This window comes from Astyanax mexicanus, chromosome 4, assembly GCF_023375975.1.
Source record: "Astyanax mexicanus isolate ESR-SI-001 chromosome 4, AstMex3_surface, whole genome shotgun sequence".
NCBI classification, from domain to species: Eukaryota; Metazoa; Chordata; class Actinopteri; order Characiformes; family Acestrorhamphidae; genus Astyanax; species Astyanax mexicanus.
Window position 1 is genome coordinate 22,099,220 of NC_064411.1, and position 14,186 is coordinate 22,113,405.

Consider the following 14,186-nt stretch of genomic DNA (forward strand, 5'->3'; position numbering starts at 1 on the left):
AACAATATTCATTTTTGATATTATGATTAACTATATCTGTTCTATTTATGTAAAGTACATCTATTTTCTCCTTCATTATTATTGCTGTGAGATAAAAACCTTAATGCAAAAACTAATGTTATATTCAATTAGAATTTTTTTTACTGGTTTGATTGGGATGACATTTTGGTTCCAAGTCTACAAGCAAGAGGAATAAAATTAATAATAGAGATCAGGGGTGGGTTTCCTGAAAGCTTCGTTACGCTAAGAACTTCGTTAACTCGTACTTAAGATTGATCGTTAATTAAAGAGTGTTTCCCAAACCCGTGCGTAACTAAAGTACTACGTAAACTCGCTCGCAGATTAACGAGTGCCCTCACCCAGTCGTTATTCTTAAGAGCTTCTTTAGGGGATCTCTACTTGCAGTTCAGCACCTTAAACACCAGGGGCCGCCAATTTTGAGGGAGAAAAATTATAATTTCCCTGGTTGAAGCAATTATATTATGTTACTATTAATTATAATCAATTATATTATATATATAATTATTATTATAATAATTAATATTATTATATTATATTATATTATATTATATAATATTATATTATATTATTTCCCGTGTCTGCGGGTGCTCCGGTTTCCTCCCACAGTCCAAAGTTCAGGCTAATTGGATGTCGGATAAAAATTGCCCCTTAGGTGTGAGTGTGTGAGTGGATGTGTCTGTGTGTCTGTCTGCCCTGCGATGGATTGGCGGCCTGTCCAGGGTGTATACTGCCTTCCCCCCGATGCCGGCTGGTATAGACTCCAGCCACCCCCCCGCGACCCTTAACGGAAAAAGCGGTTGATGATGAGTGAGTAAGTGAGTGAATGAGTTATATTATATTATATTATATCATATATTATATTATATTATATTATATTATATTATATCATATATTATATTATATTATATTATATCATATTATATTATATTATATTATATTATATTATATTATAATGCCAACTTTCTCTGTGTAGTCTAACTGGGCATACTGGAATTGACCAATCAAACCCATAAATTATTAAAAATCCAGATTCCTGCAGATGATGCTCACGGTCTAAGCAAAGCTGCAAAGTCACCAAGTCCGTGGATTCTGTAATCAGGCTGTTATGTGGCATACACACACTTATATACACTTCCCACCAGCCCGGGAATTACAGCACAATACAATATATTTCCATGCTATTGGGAAAATTCCTGGTACTGTAGGTCTGGTGCAGGGGACGCCTGCAGTGTCTTTACTCACACCTACACGTATTGTAAAGGGTATCGGTGAATGTGCAGGTAATATTTAATATTATTCTTTATTTAGGTGCTTCTAACCAGTGATGTCAGTAACGCGTTACTTAGTAATCTGACCCTTTTTTTCAGTAACGAGTAATCTAACGCGTTACTATTTCCAATCCAGTAATCAGATTAAAGTTACTTATTTAAGTCACTATGCGTTACTCTCTCTCTCTCTCCACCTCACACTCACACACACACACACATCGCTCCCTCCACGCCTCCACGCGTAAAAATATGACGTGTCCACACGTAAAAAAATCACGTGTACAGGCGGTAAAACTGTTCGTGTATACACGTTTTGGCATCTAACATCCAATCGGTAAACGCGCCTATGCATACATTTGCATTGTAATAAGGCAGCCTGACAACACATGATGTCATGCAACGTATTGTATTCCATATTCATAAGACGCTTACGTGGGTTACAACGCAGTGTCTACGTACCGTGACATAGCCCCATACATACTCATACACACTCTGCACGCAAGGTCCACATAACTGAAACGTTGTAATCATGTGTCTATGATGTACCCCCTATTTCACATGATGTAACCCCCGCCATTTTATATCCATAGTGTAACCCTGGTCACACAGAAGTTACCGGTCAATCACACTCCGTCGATTTATGTTCCCTTGACCTGTATCATCTCTGCGAAGATGGCTGTTCACAATTCTGTTAAAGTTTTCCTGAAGCAATCTAAATCTTCGCCCTGCCATTGCTTTCAGTACTTGTTAGCTCTAAATAAATTACATTAAATTACAGTAAATTACATACGGGTTCCTCGCCATCCTCTGGGGGGGGGGGGGGGGGGGCGTGCGCTCAAAACGAAAAAAAGACAATAAAAACACTTCACATCTATAAAACAGAGAATGCTAAAACAGTTTAAAAAAGCTATATTTTAATATAGCATTATTTGTATTGTATACTTTGGATGTCTATTTTATTAAAATGCAATTCATAGTATATATATTAGTCATATTATTGTTATTATTATTATTATTATTATTATTATTATTAGTTTTTGTAGTACTAGTCATCTCCACAATAATCTATGGTTATTTTGTCATTTTGATTTGCTTTAGGACAATAAAAATGTAAAAGAAACTAATAAAAGATACAGAGAAATTGTGACTCTAAATTTACTAAATTCAGTGGCTGAACACCGAATGTTGTTTACTAGGGCTTAAAAAAGCAAAATTACAATTTAAAAGTATAACATTTTAAAAGTTAAGACTTTAAGTGTGGACAGTTAGGACTGAAATATTGTGTTTATATTGATTGTAGTTCATTTTTTTTATTTTTTTTTTAGACCTAACATTTTTAATAACAGCCTTGCTTTAGTGTTAATTGTGCCGCTATAATACGACTTGACTGAATATGACTTTCCCTGTGGGATCTGTCTTACACCTAGCAATAATAGTTATATTTCTTGTGTGTTAATGTAGGGAATGTTATGTTCCCTGAGTAGGGCACTGTGGCATTAAAAATACTTGTTTATCCACATTTTAATCTGTCCTAGCAGATATGAGGTGTTGTACAGGCATATTAAGACTGCTTCTACAGCTCTGTAAATGTTGCCATCTACAGGCTGCATATTGCAACTGCGGCTTTTTGAGATGGACAGTAAATCCCAAGACGTTAATTTTTTACGTCTGTACACGTAATATATCCACGTCTGTACAGGTGAAAAAAAGCACGTGATGTACAGACGGCATAAATTTACGCCTCCACACGTAAAAAGATTACGTCTGTACACGTAAAAAGATAACGTCTTTATCTGTCAACACGTGATTTTTTTACGTGTGGACACGTCATATTTTTACGCGTGGAGGCGTTTCTTTCCCACACGTTTTGGCTTAGTTGGCTTGCCATACTCCCTTACCCATTCCCCCTCCGCTCTTCCCCAATCACACGCGTCTCGCTTTCTCCCCTGTCTCTCTCTCGCGCGCTCGGCGTGTCTTTAGTTTCCGCCCGTTTTCGTTTTCCGCCAGTTCTCGGTGCCCTATCTCTTTATTAAAGCGTTTTTTTTTTGCGGCCGAGTCCCAATTCACTAGCGAGGGCAGCGGTCTGCCACAAATTTGATTGGCAGAGGAGAGCATTTAAAGATTTTACACCACACGTGATTGGAAGTTCACTGCGCGAATACCGTAAAGACAAGAAAAGTTCCGGTGCTTTAAATGAACACTGTCAGAATTAAATCCTTCTCAGTAGTTGGGTCCGGTATGGGTCCGTATTGGACAACGTCTGGGTCCGGACCCGGACCCCAGTCTGCAAATATGTGATCCCTGGTCTAGACCATATACACGCAGTGTTGGGAAGTAACGGATTACATGTAACGGCGTTACGTAATCAGATTACAAATTATAAGTAACTGTAATCCGTTACAGTTACTACTTCAGTAAATGGTAATCAGATTACAGTTACTCTGCTAAAATTAAAGGATTACATTGCGGTACTTTCCTATTTTTGGTGGAGAGGCGGGATAAGCGGGGTAGTCATCCAATCAGTACCCGCCTCTCCTGCAGTAGCGCCGCGCGCTCAGTTACAAACCCGGGAATTAACCTGTCGTTACGGAGCTCGACTGGAAGTTAACTCCACAGTGTTCAGCAGGGAGAGAGAGAGAGAGAGAGAGAGAGGGGGGAGAGAGAGAGAGAGAGAGAGAGAGGGGAGAGGCGATATATTTCTCCTTTGACGTCGCGAAAAACAAGATAACGTGTAAACCGCATGGAGCGACTCCATCTCCAGTAAAAACACCACTAATCTTTCAGCTTCTGCAGACCAGAGTCACACAGATCTCCATGCAGAGACCCGCGTTTTAATGCTGATGTTATTTCATGAGCTGATGTGTTTAACTCGGCAGTGCACTAAAACACAGAACTGATACAGAAATCTCTCATTAAGATCAGATCATCTGTTTAGTCTCACAGTGGGAAAGATATAGCTAGTGTTAAAGCAGGAACAGGTCAGAAAGGAACTCAATAATATAACCAAAATAAAACAATAAAATAAGTCAATCTATGAACCCAAAAGTCTGTGTAAAGTTCATTACAGCACTTTCTCATCAGTTTCTCACTTTAACTCATGAAGTCTCTCAGTACATCCTGAGAGCATCTCTACAGGACAGTGTGTGAAGGTGTGTTTTGATCTCATTTATAGACTGTAGCTCCAGTAGGTGTGCTGGGTTAGTGCTGGAGATAAAACTAGATCCTTTAAAAGCTCTTTTTGCATCTACAGCTCTGTTTAAACTATAATTTAACCATTCAGTTGTTTTATGACCTCATTTCTAGAGCAAAATTTTAAATGTAAAATATATATAGTCACACACCTATAATAATAATAATATACATTAAATCATATATAAATATATTTCACTTTCAAACATTAACAATATTACTCAAGTGGTTATTAAACGTTTCATTTCGTATAAGTGTATAGTTAATAATTCAAGGGAACTGATGAAAAAGCATTTACACCCTTTACATTTTAGTCGACTAAATTTACTGTAATTTTAGTAGACTATATTCTTATGACATTAAGTCGACTAAAACTAAGTCGACTAAATTACTAAATTGTGACTAAAACTAAATGCTATTTTCGTCACAAAACTATGACTAAGACTAAATCAAAATTTGTTGTCAAAATTAACACTGGTGGCAAACCTGCAAGTAGATAGCTTACAGTTGTTGTTACATTGTTTGGTTTTAAATTGTTTTATCAAAAATAAAAGGATAATATGCAATATGTGGTTGCTACATTCATTCAGGCTTAAAAAATTACAATATTTAAAGTAATCCAAAGTAATCAGATTACGTTACTCACTTGAAGTAATGTAACTGATTACGTTACAAATTACATTTTGAGTGATGTAATCAGTAATCTGTAAGGGATTACATTTTAAAAGTAACCTTCCCAACACTGTATACACGGTTCTGTTTTATAAAACCACTCCTTGCTGCCCTGCAGAGAACAACAGGTTCAATGTTCAGTTTTACAGTGTTAAATATGTCAGGTCAAGAAAGACTTTCTTTATTTTATATATTTTTTATAAAAACAAGTATTTATGTTTAGTAAAATCAAGAAAGACCATATTTTATTTTTTATAAAAAAAATATATTTATGTTAATTTTTTTATTTTTATAAAAAAAAACGTATTTTTTTAGGAAATTTAACAGAGATAAATTGTTGCTGTTAAAAATGCATTTTCCAATAAAGGGAGTATTGGCAAAACTGGTTATAATGTTAATGTTAAGGCAGCGGGAGGTGGTGTCTGCAGCTGCTGAAAATAACTAATAAAGTAACTAAGTTACTTTTTAAATGAGTAATCAGTAATCAGTAATCGGATTACTTTTTCAAAGTAACTATACCATCACTGCTTCTAACCAACATTGTGGCCGTTCATCTGGGCAAACTGTGGGGTGTGTCAGCTCACAAATATATAAATACCAGTCAAAAGTTGACGTCTCATTTTTTATTTATTTATTTTTTTTACATTGTCGATTAATATTAAAACTATGAAAACAATTAATTGACGCATATGGAATTATCTAGTTAACAAAGAGGTGCATGGCCTTCAAAATCCCCTGACCTAAACCCAACTGAGATGTTGATTTAGGATGAGCTGGAGCTTTACAGTGTGTGTGTGTGTGTGTGTATATTGAAGAGTTAACGTTTATTATACCTTGGGTGTGTTGATAAATATCCTTCAATAATGATTACTTAACTTTAGCATCTATAATTACATAATCATTGTGTGAAACCTTGTATTTTATATGCATTTATATAGAAGATTATCCAATCCTCACATTGTATTTTATACGCATTTATATAGAAGATTATCCAATCCTCACAATATATATTATTTACACATATATATAGAAGATTAACCAATACTCACAATATATATTCTTTACACATATAGTTAAACTTTGCTTGATCAGGCATGTAACTAACACAGACTCTATTATATGACAAACTAACCCACATGATACATAAGGCATTTACTAACACATAGGATCTATTGTATGGCGGACTAACCACGCGCCACTAACACATTAACATATAACATATGAAATCCATTGTGTGACTTGTTTAGCTCATGCTTAAGGCATTTTGGTCACTGCATGACCCTAACTAACGGCCATCAATCATCGACTGGTACACTCTGTATGAACTAAATTGATACAGAGGAGGCTCTTAGACCAAAGCGGCCTTCTCTGTGTGTGGGTGCCTCCCTAAACCTGCAGCTCTTCAAAGCGGGGAGTGACGCACACACACACAGATAATGCCACAATGCTCAGTTCTGGCTGGACACAGTCAAGGCCAAGCACTAGTGGTCCGGTCAGACACGTGAAACGGATTACTAACACGTGAAATTATGCATACTAACATGAGATGATTTTAGCAACGCCTCATCAGCAGGTTTCACGTCATTTGGGGTATAAACATGGAGTCAGATCAGAGGGGGGTCAGAACTTTTACTATTTGATGGCTGCTAACTGTCTTGTATGTACTGGTTCTCCTGAATTCAGTATTTTGTAATAAATACTTGATTTGCTTTCAACTCCACTCCACCTGTCTGCAACTCTCTCCATCAAAACGAACACGCAGGGGAGTTGTACCCCGGATGGTGGATGGGGGTAACCCATCTTTCATTTTCTTTTTACAACAATATATATATATATATATATATATATATATATATATATATATATATATATATATATATATATACACACACACACACCGGAACAATAATTATTTTTATATTATTATATTATTTTTATATTATTAATAATTATAATAATAAATTAATATTATTATCAATATTACTATTACTATTACTATTAATATGTATCTGTAGGAGTATTTTATTAATGCCAAAGTACATCCTTTTGTAATTTAAATTTCAAAATATGTATAATATTGATGATTACAACACTTTTTTACATTTTTAGGGTGTAATACTGAATAAATACTGCATAATAATCAATATGTGTGGATCGATTGAGTGCGCTGTTTCAGGGGAGGATTCAACAAAGACGTTCTTTAACATCCTTTGTTAATATTCACGTTGCGAAGCTCTTTGGGAAACACTCGCAGAACTGGCTCGTTCTTTACTCACGTCATTCGTTAGTTCGTTCGTTATTCGCTAAGGTTGTTCGTTTTCGGGAAACCCACCCCAGAGGCTTTGTTCCAGTAGCAATAATAGTATCAGTTTATTATTCATCTACTACATCAGTCTAGTGCATTCAAGTATTTATTCAAGAATATGATTTGCTGTTTTTATTGATGTTTATATATATATATATATATATTTTTTTTAATTTAAGTTGTATAATTCTTTGTTATTTTGTATTATGTTTGATATTTATATCATACCGTTTATTATAAATACTGTTTTTGCAAATGGAGATATTTATGGAGTATATGTTTATCTACATGCTAAAATATAAATTTGGGATTTAATTTACTTAAATACTGTTGTGTGTTGTTTATATTTTATACATGATACTTTGTAATAAATTTATTAATTTATTATACACTTTAAATTGTGTTATTTATATAATTGTTTTACAGGCAGTTGCAAAAATGTCAAAGTGCCAATAGCACAGCTTTAAATTTTCTTTCTTGAAAAGTGTTCTCTGTTCAATATTGCACAGTTCTAAAAATTTGGGGCCACAATTGGTTTTCCGCTGAGGGCATGTGTGTGTGTGTGTGTGTGTGTGTGTGTGTGTGTGTTAGAGCTCTGCAAATCTCTGTTGGCCCAATGTGCAAATACCCATTGGTCCGATTTGGGCTGCCCATATGGGGGCGGTACCGCACCAACCTCATTGGCCCAGTGTGGGCATGTTTGCTGGGTTGTATCATGACATTATTCTCACCAAACAAAATCACATCATAAAACATTTTACTATTGCTAACACATTTGTAAATCTGTACATAAAAATACTGTGTGGAGCATGCACCATGTTTTTTTAATGCGTCACGAACAATGTAGAAAAATACTGAAGAACAAAAGCAGTTTTGTTAAAAGGATACAGCAACTGGATATAGGGGCACATTACATTATTTTTAAAGGTAAGTTACAGTTTAGCCACCTTTACCTTATCAAGCCAATGCTAGCGACCTAGCCAAGCTAGCTAGCAATTCCAAACATCACATACTACCAACAGCGTGAATGTCCTAAAAACATGAATTTGTTATTAGTTGTTGATATATAGCCTAAATGGTAGGATAATGTGTACACAGTTTGTAATGGTTAATCCTTTTCGTTATATAGTTAACTTTAACCGTTAGGTGTGTTATTCTGCTATAACACCACTGGGTCATTTTACAAGCTAATATTTTAGGTTTTTTTTCTGTCAGGATGAGTGAGGCAGGCTGTGTGGTGAGGACCAGGTCGATATGATTACCTATCTATCTATCTATCTATCTATCTATCTATCTATCTATCTATCTATCTATCTATCTATCTATCTATCTAATTAATTTAAACACTGATTAATATTTTTTCTTTCTTTTTTAAAGAGCATAATATAAAATATTTCAGCATGAAAGCTCATATTTGTAATGTGTAACAGCTTCCTATATCATAACTACATCTCTGCTGTTTGTAACAAATCAAACCGTGTGTAAATCGGATATAAAATGGTAGAGTGGTGATTATTATAGATGTATTAAACACCTTAATCAGTGTAAATTAATGCTCTGGGGAATCGCTAGAAGCGCATTTTCTTTATTTGCGTAGTTTTGGCACTAATTTAGCTCCATAGGTGGAGTGGAGACAGCGAGGCACCGAAGGACAAAAAAAAAATGACGTTGTAAAAATACTGTGGGCTCTGCGACACTTTGCAGAGCACAAGCGCAACGACAGGGAGGCAGAGAGACAGCGACAAACTGAAGGAAAAAAACGGATCCCAAATAGGATCCTAAAACGCTCCCATTGTGGAATCGTTCACTTCAAAGAGCCGACTCTTAGAGCTGCATCGTTCTCGAACGACACATAACTGCTGAGCAGAGCTAGGAGAAGATCCAGTGCTGGTGGTGTAAATGCTGCACATGCTGAAGGTGGTGTTGGTGTAGGAGTGAATGTAGAACAGCGTGTTAAAGAAAGAGAGAGAAACTTCTCCATACCTTCTGTAGTTCAGCTGATCCTGCTCTTCCTCCTCAGGCGCTGCGAAAGAACTGCAGAGCCCGAAGCTCAGCCTCATTCGGGTTATGTAGAGCTCCGCCCCCTCCATATCACATTACACCCCATCACCGCGCTGAATGGAGCTAAACAGCTAAAACTCTCATTTAAAACAGCGTAGAACTACTTCTATGGGGCTTTTCTTTCATTTTACAAATTAGAATAAAGTATTTCACTAAAATAGGAAAGAAAATATTTTTTAATGTGACACTTACGAGTGGTGGCTTCTAGCCATTTTTACCCATGCACTTATATACTGACTAAGCCACTCCCGTTAAAAGGTGGGAGAAACCCAAAAGGAATGTGAAGGACTCCCCCTTCACAGATCCCGACTGTGTTAAAAACAGTCTACAGAGGCAGAGTTTGATATCAAAAATACTTTTATTCACAATCATCAAAACACAAACATAAAACCCACAATGAATCTCCACTGAATTGGTTGACACTGACAATACTTGGCTTTAGCACATGAACACCAGTTTTGGATGGAATAAAGCAAACCAAAAATAAAGGATCCACAAACCCCACAGCTTAACACTACACTGCACACCACACCAAACAAACCATAATGGGGAGGACTAGCTTGTATTCTTTCTTTGGTAACTTCAAAAATACTGTTCAACAAAACACACTAGATGAAAAGAAACTCAAGTGTGGCAGAGTATTAATTGGAAAAAAAAAACCCCACAAAACCCACAAAGTTACTGAAACCAATGAAAAAAGAAAATAAACTAATTAAATTGAACCCAAAAAACAAAGAATTACAAAATTAAACAAAACTTAGCTACTACAATAAATTATGCAGATAGTCATAGCCAGAAAACAATGCAAAAAAATAAATAAATAAAGCACCAAAAAAACCTAACAAAACAAAGAAACTGCAGAAACTAAAGCAATCAATACAGAAATTATAAGGAAAGAAATACAGAAACTATCCAAAAAAACCCATAAATGGACCATCAAAAACAGTAGAGAACCATTAAGAAAACAGTGGAAATGACATTAGAAAACAAGATTAGAAACACAGTAGAAAACATCAGGAAACAATAGAAAACAGTGGCCAATATCCTCAACTTTCAGCCATGCACACGTCCTGCCAAGACACACATAATTATTCAACATTTATTTATTTATTTGTTCATTAGCTCAACCAAATTAAAAATGTTACATACCCTTGCCGTCTTGAGAGAAGCACATGGAGGGAAAGGGAAAATCAGGAGCACCCCAGCCTTCTTGTGAACTTGCACAATAAATAGTCAGAAACATGCAGTGAACGAAATGCTTCAAGCATAAGCTACACACGTCATACAATGGATTCCATATATTATATGTTAATGTGTTAGTAGCGCGTGATTAGTCCGCCATATAATAGGTCCTATGTGTTAGTAATCGCGTTATGTATCATGTGGGTTAATTTGTCATAATAAGGCCGGTGTTAGTCACATGCCTGATCAAACAATGTTTTACTATATATGTAAAGAATATACTGTGATTATTGGTTAATCTTCTATATAAATGCGTGTAAAATACACTGTGAGTAATAAAAATGATCAAATACAATGTGAGTATTGGTTAATGCATATAGAATACAAGGTTTCACACAATGATTATGTAATTATAGATGCTAAAGATAAGTAATCATAATTGAAAGATATTTGTCAACACACCCAAGGTATAATAAACGGTTACTCTTCAACACTGAACATCAGCAGGCTTTTGAAACCTAGCCATCAGACTGCTGACATGAGGGCTTGAGCTGGAGCCTGTAGCAGTAGAGGAGCACTGCAGAGTAAGGGAGGTTAACCACTATCCCTGTGGTTTTCTGATCCACCCTGATGCACCATTGAAATAAAATGCCCAAATGTAGCAAGCTATGTGGACTGCCCATATATTAAGATCAGTGAGGGCACACATACACTCAGGAAAACTCATCCTTACTTTTGGCAGATTCAGGGCCAGATGCTGATCTCTGGATTGGACTGGTGTGATTTTGTGGTCTATACAGAGGAATACATGATTATTCAGAGGATCCCCCATGACAAAGGAATCATGAAAACAATTAAAGAAAAAACTGACCTTTTCTTTTTTTATTTTTACCTTTGTGCATCCCTAGATAAATAGGATAGAGCTAAATCACTAGCTAATGTGGAGAGCTTAATCTGTAAATTGTTCTTGTTTCTTTGTAAAAGTTGTTTTGAGCAGATTTAAGAAAGTTACAGCTGTTGTGTAAGTTATTGTTAAATAGAATGAATTGCTGTTGTTTATTAGTATAGCTGCAAATATAGTTAAATATGTAACAATTTTATTGAACATTACTGATTATAATAAAGAAATTAGCATCAAAGTGATTAATGTCTTGTGTAATTGATACAGTTATGGTTATAGTACGGTAGGCAATCAGAACTCAAACAAATCTTGTACTAGTTAAACTGAACAGTGAATTTATTGCAGTAAATCAGCATTCGGTCACAATGCATTAAACCATATTTCATTGAAAAATATATACATATATACATGCAGATTTATGCTATTTACATTACATCCTCTGTGATAAGAAACTAAACATTTCCACTTTCAAAAAAGCCCAGCAGATGTTGAGCCTTGCTTTTTTGTCCAAGCCTTTACAAGAGGCCCGTTTTCATAGTTTGTCAGCAGACATGCTACAGTGTAGAGCTGATTAATGTTGCCAAAAAGCCGGAGAGGAATGCGCTCCACGTGCACCCTAAGGCGGGCAATGGCCTGGGTCTCCCTGACCTCACCAACAGGCATCTGGGATCTTCCAGACAGAAATGGAGGCCTGTAGATTTTACATGGCACAAAGTCACCAACAAGAAATCCTCGATCGACCATGATGGCCATCCCAGGTCTCAACAGGGAGAGAATTCCAGACTCTCTCATGATCTGTTTGTCACTGATGGATCCAGCTTACAGTGGAGAGATAAATGTGACAGCCCCATGAGGAGCAACACCAAGCAGCCCTTTAAGTGTACAATGGGATTTGTACACAGAAAATACTTCACTTTGAAGAAGAGGTGAAGATGGGCACTGGCACCTCAGCTCTGTGCAGTCCAGGATAACTGTAGTGTCTGCATAGTCCTTGAACTCTGCTGGCAGATGTTCCCTTATTTTTTCCACTGCCATCCAGATTCTCACTGACCCCAGCACAGCATATAGAAAGTTGCTCCATGTTGTAATAATCCGACTGACTGTGGACTGGTGGACCCCAAACCGGTCGGCAAGGTCATGCTGTTTTAAACGCAGTGCAAGATAGTTCAGAAACATGAACATCTCATCTATGGGCTGCAGGTAACGAGACTGTAAAAATAACACAAGGTAATATTGTATTAATTTTAATTCTATCAGCCATTATCCCGGTCAGGTTATAAGGTATGGTCCATGAAAATAAACGTAATTGTACTTACCACAGTGGAACTTGGCTCAAAGGTGCCTCTCTGTGCTGGTGTGACACTAACCATAGATGGCAGAGAGGGCTCTATTAAGGCCCAGATGCGCATGAGGAGGTCATAGGATCCAAACCTATAAATACAATTATTTTTATGATTAAAATTGGTATCAGTGTTTTAGTAACCTAATTTAACCTAATAATGAAGGTGAACATACATTATCAAATTTAAAAAATATCATTAAAAAGTTCACTTTTGATAACTCAATTTAAACCACAAGCTTTACGTGTGATTAATATGAAAAATGACCCTTTAAATTAAAATATGAACTAAACCTTTTTACCATATTCTCGTTTTTAATGTTACACTGTATATTTATAATCAGCAAACAAACTTTAATCAGTGCTGGCGAGTATGTCTGTATGCTTTACTTATTTTAGTGCATAAACTTAAATAATAAAACCTGCTGAACATCTTACCACATCTTTCCTGTAAAAGCGAATGTCACTGTCTGAGCCAGCAAAGCGGTGAATGCCAAAGCGATGCTCCAGAGTAAGCTGCTCTATTTGTTTCTTCAGCTGGAGGATCTCCTCTCTAAGAAGCAGGTTTTCTTCCAGAACCAAGTCGACAGCAGCGGGGTCCGGAGCAGAAGCGTAGTCGTGGTCCCCGAGGAGTGCATCCGTCTCCTGGACAGGTGTCCAGCCCCCCCGGTCGTGAAAGTGGGACAGAGAAATTGTATGTATCGGGTATGCGGAGTGACTGAAGTTCTCATTCCGGATAGAAACAATAAATTTTAGCCGGTTTTCCGCATCGGAGGGAAATGTATGAAAACTACTTTATTGTACTTACTAGAGGCCTGACACAAAGGTACACAGCAATGTTCAACCGTAGTGCTGTCAGTTAGCTGAAACTTAAACTTTTTTGCCTGAGACATTATCGCGACTTCACTAAATTCAACACAACAGTGTGGATACCGGAAGAGGCTGAGCTGGCTGAGATTGTAGCGGATATACGTCACCACCCCTGTGTGCATGAACCCTATTGTACACCTGAGCTGAGCCAAAGGATATCATTTTTTGGGGGGGACAAATCCACCTGTTTCAAAATAAACGTCTGATTGTAAAAATATTAAAATTAAAAAGAAAGAATTGTTTTTTTTAAAGAGAGAGGTCAGGTAAGAAGTGGAATTTTACTAGTGTTTTTCCAATAACATTGATTACCTTGGTAATTTAATAGAAAACTCACTATTTTACTGTAATGATAAACAATAAAATTATTAGTAGCTGAAA

At 36.4% G+C, this 14,186-nt stretch overlaps 5 protein-coding genes across 6 annotated transcripts in view; 1 reads left to right on the forward strand and 4 right to left on the reverse strand.

Annotated features, from left to right (window-relative positions):
* The window catches only part of LOC111197605 (zinc finger protein 239-like), a 270,756-nt gene extending 261,289 nt beyond the window's left edge, over positions 1–9,467 (reverse strand). Inside the window, exon 1 of the mRNA XM_049478111.1 lies at positions 9,439–9,467. The gene's annotated coding sequence lies outside the window, so the exon portion shown is untranslated. The remainder of the gene's footprint in view (positions 1–9,438) is intronic.
* The window catches only part of LOC111189489 (NACHT, LRR and PYD domains-containing protein 12-like), a 382,248-nt gene that overhangs the window by 242,329 nt on the left and 125,733 nt on the right, over positions 1–14,186 (forward strand). The window lies entirely within an intron of this gene.
* The window catches only part of LOC125801287 (zinc finger protein 239-like), a 262,488-nt gene that overhangs the window by 64,276 nt on the left and 184,026 nt on the right, over positions 1–14,186 (reverse strand). The window lies entirely within an intron of this gene.
* The window catches only part of LOC111197128 (zinc finger protein 665-like), a 172,004-nt gene that overhangs the window by 64,276 nt on the left and 93,542 nt on the right, over positions 1–14,186 (reverse strand). The window contains exon 1 of one of the 2 annotated variants that reach the window (XM_049477174.1): positions 9,439–9,577. The exons of the other annotated variant lie outside the window; for it this stretch is intronic. The gene's annotated coding sequence lies outside the window, so the exon portion shown is untranslated. Of the gene's footprint in view, positions 1–9,438; positions 9,578–14,186 lie in introns of those variants that run through there. 2 annotated transcript variants of the gene reach the window in all.
* Positions 1–14,186, reverse strand: part of LOC125801267 (zinc finger protein 271-like) — a 251,973-nt gene that overhangs the window by 44,926 nt on the left and 192,861 nt on the right. The window lies entirely within an intron of this gene.